The following is a 3,289-nucleotide window of genomic DNA, read 5'->3' as shown; positions in this document are numbered from 1 at the left end:
CCAAAAAAAAAAAAAAAAAAAAAAAAAAGATTAAGAAATATCTTTGGTCAAGTCTTGCTCTAGATCCCTGGGACACCTGTGGACCTTGCTTTGGAACAAATATCAAAGCAATGGAGAGGAGGGCAAGCTTTCCAAAGAGTCACCTGAGTGACAAGGCAATGCCCAGGCCCTAACGGGCATGAGGTACCTTGACCTTGAGTGTTGGAATGAGCCTGAGGTCAGGAGTACCTGAATGATGGGGATGTCAGGACCTTCACAGAGCCCTTTGCTAATCTGCTTTGCAGTCAGCCTAGCAGATGTCCCCTTGTTCATTCAACATGTAAACCCTTTTTGAGCACCTTCCACTTTTGATTGAGTGATAAACAGGTCAGGTAAGGACCCTCCCCTCATGGGATTTCCTTCTAGTTGTGGGTGAGGTTGTGCAAGGGGACAAAGGATAAATAAACAGGTAAAGATAATGATGCATATGATTAAAATAAAATAGGGCTATGTGCTGGAGCAAGCCTGGGGGCTTCTCAGAGGCTGTGACATTTGGAGATAAGACGGAAATGTTGAGAAAAGGCCAACCAAGCGGAAGGGGAGTGGAAAAGTATACCTGGCACTCGTGGGAGAGGAAAGCACGCATGCAAAGGCCCTGAAGCAGGAGCTGGTTTGATATATTTGAATCACAGGCCTGTGTTTCAGAAGGCAACGTGGAAAATAGTGTGAGATGGGTGTGGTCAAAAGTCAGGGCCCTGGTCATTCAGGGCTTTATAGACCAATGTGAGGAATTAGGGTTTTAATGTAAGAGAGATGGGAAGCCACTGGAAGGCTTTGTAGCAAAAATGATGTGATGTGGTCCTTTTCTGATTTCTAAGTTTGCTCTAGCTGCTGTGTTGAGATTGGGCTGTAAGCGGGCCAGACTGTAGTTAGAGAGACCAATGAAGAGACACAGATACCATCTTGGGGAGCAATGGAAACAATTTTTGTTCTGATCTGTCCACCTGTCTTATGTATTTTCAGTTAGTTTAATTCTGACCTGATCATCCCAAAGGGAACACAATAAAATTTCCAAGACTATGAAAGGCCTAGACCCCAGGAAAATGCCAACCACCTAGACAAAAAGATGGGAGTGCCAGCAAGCCAGCCTGTGCCTGTCACCCCATAGTAGCCTTTCTCTTCCTCCCAGGTCTGATATCAGGTTTTCAGGATGGGAAACAATGCACCTTTAGAGAGGTCCATTTGAGTTTGTGTGGGCCTGGAGGTTCACTGCATATTTCTAAATTGGGGTTCTGAGGTATGTGGGGTAGATGAGATGGACTGCCGGAGCAGTGTTTCCTCATCATCAGGACAAACAGGACAGTTGGGACAGAGATGCTAGGGCACCAATATGCAAGGTGTCTGCTCCGAGGACTTTAGAGTTTATGTTCTTGGTTTTGATAGGGGTCCAAGGAGTCTCCCTCAGAGTTCTGCTTTTCTCTGCCACGTGTTTGAGCTCCCATAGGCATCTTGCCTACTAGAGCAGGAAATGGGTGCCTCTAAAGTGTCCCCTAAGTGCTCCAAAAAGCTTGTGAAAGTGATGATTAGAATGAGGACAAGGGAGACTGAATCTTTATAGAGGGTGTCCTAAGTGCCAGGCTGTGAGCTATGCAGCTTGTTTCATTTCATCCGCACAATCACCCTCAAAATCTAGGTGCACTTGGGCTTTCCTGGTGGCACCGTGGTTGAGAGTCCGCCTGCCGATGCAGGGGACACGGGTTCGTGCCCCGGTCCGGGAAGATCCCACATGCCGCGGAGCGGCTGGGTCCGTGAGCCATGGCTGCTGAGCCTGCGTGTCTGGAGCCTGTGCTCCGCAACGGGAGAGGCCACAACAGTGAGAGGCCCGCGTACCGCAAAAAACAAACAAACAAACAAACAAAAAATCTAGGTGCACCCCTTATTATTATTAATTTTTGTTGGAGTATAGTTGCTTTACAATGTTGTATTAGTTTCTGCTGTGCAGCAAAGTAAATCAGTTATACATATACATATATCCCCTCTTTTTTAGATTTCCTTCCCATTTAGGTCACCACAGAGCACTGAGTAGGATTCCCTGTGCTATACAGTAGATTCTCATTAATTATCTGTTTTATACATAATAGTGTATATATGTCAATCCCAATCTCCAAATTCGTCCCACCCTCCCTTCCCCCCTTGGTAACCGTAAGTTTGTTCTCTACATCTGTGACTCTGTTTCTGCTTTGCAAATAAGTTCATCTGTACCAGTTTTCTAGATTCCACATATAAGCGATATTATATTTGTTTTTCTGCTTTATTATTATTTTATAGAAGAGAGAAGGAGCACAGAATTTTAATGTAATTTGTACAGGTCATGAAGTAGAATGGTGTGAAGCCAGCTTTAAATCGGACAGTCTGACTCTCAACACAGGGCAGCTGGCCACTGTTCTCCCCCTGTCAAGCCAACTAGCCATTTCACTCCCCTGGACAAGCCAGGAAAAGATCACCTGCTCACTCTGGGCTCCTTTTGGGGGTGCCTGGTAGACCACGGTGGAGAGCAGTGGATGGCACCTGCTGCAACAACTAAGGAGGACATATGGCTGTGATCACAGGCAGAGAGCACGGAAAGCGTTGGCACACGATAGTTTAGGGCAAAGGCCCTGCTCCTGGATGGCCCTCCAGCTCTCCACTTCCTTCTCCATTCGTGTAATCAGTCCACACAATCTCAAAAGGAGACATAAAGTCAGACAACATTTAAGATGTCCAGGCTACATAGAACCACACAATCGGACAAGTCTCAGAATTCTTCCTCCTGGGCCTCTCAGAAGATCCAGAACGGCAGCCCTTCCCTCTGGGCTGTTCCTGTCCATGTACCTGGTCACTGTGCTGGGGAACCTGCTCATCGTCCTGGACATCAGCTCAGACCCCCACCCCCACACCCCCATGCATTTCTTCCTCTCCCACCTGTCCTTGGCTGACATTGTCCTTGGCTCTACCATCTCCAAGATGATTGTGGACATCCAAACTCACAGCAGAGTCATCTCCTACGTGAGCTACTTTGCTCAGATGTCTATTTTTTAGCCTTTTTGGAGACATGGAGGCTATACTCCTGAACGTGATGGCATATGATCAGTTTGTGGCCATGTGTCATCCACTGCACTACCCAGTCATCGTGAATTCATGCCTCTGTTGCTTCTTAGTTTGGGTATCTTTTTTTTTTTTTTTTTTTTTGGGTTCCGCGGCCCTCTCCCTGTTGTGCCCTCTCCCGCTGCGGAGCGCAGGCTCCGGACGCGCAGGCTCAGCAGCCATGGCT

The 3,289-nt window shown here is 47.2% G+C and overlaps 1 pseudogene; it reads left to right on the top strand.

Moving 5' to 3' along the window:
• The first annotated feature begins 2,646 nt into the window (after positions 1-2,646).
• LOC103084989 (putative gustatory receptor clone PTE01) overlaps positions 2,647-3,289 on the top strand; it is a 1,811-nt pseudogene continuing 1,168 nt past the window's right edge.

The sequence above is a fragment of the Lipotes vexillifer genome, unplaced genomic scaffold, assembly GCF_000442215.2.
Source record: "Lipotes vexillifer unplaced genomic scaffold, Lipotes_vexillifer_v1.1 scaffold469, whole genome shotgun sequence".
In the NCBI taxonomy this organism is placed as follows: domain Eukaryota; kingdom Metazoa; phylum Chordata; class Mammalia; order Artiodactyla; family Lipotidae; genus Lipotes; species Lipotes vexillifer.
The sequence above is the reverse complement of the archived record's forward strand: the minus strand, read 5'-3'. Positions and strand labels throughout refer to the sequence as shown.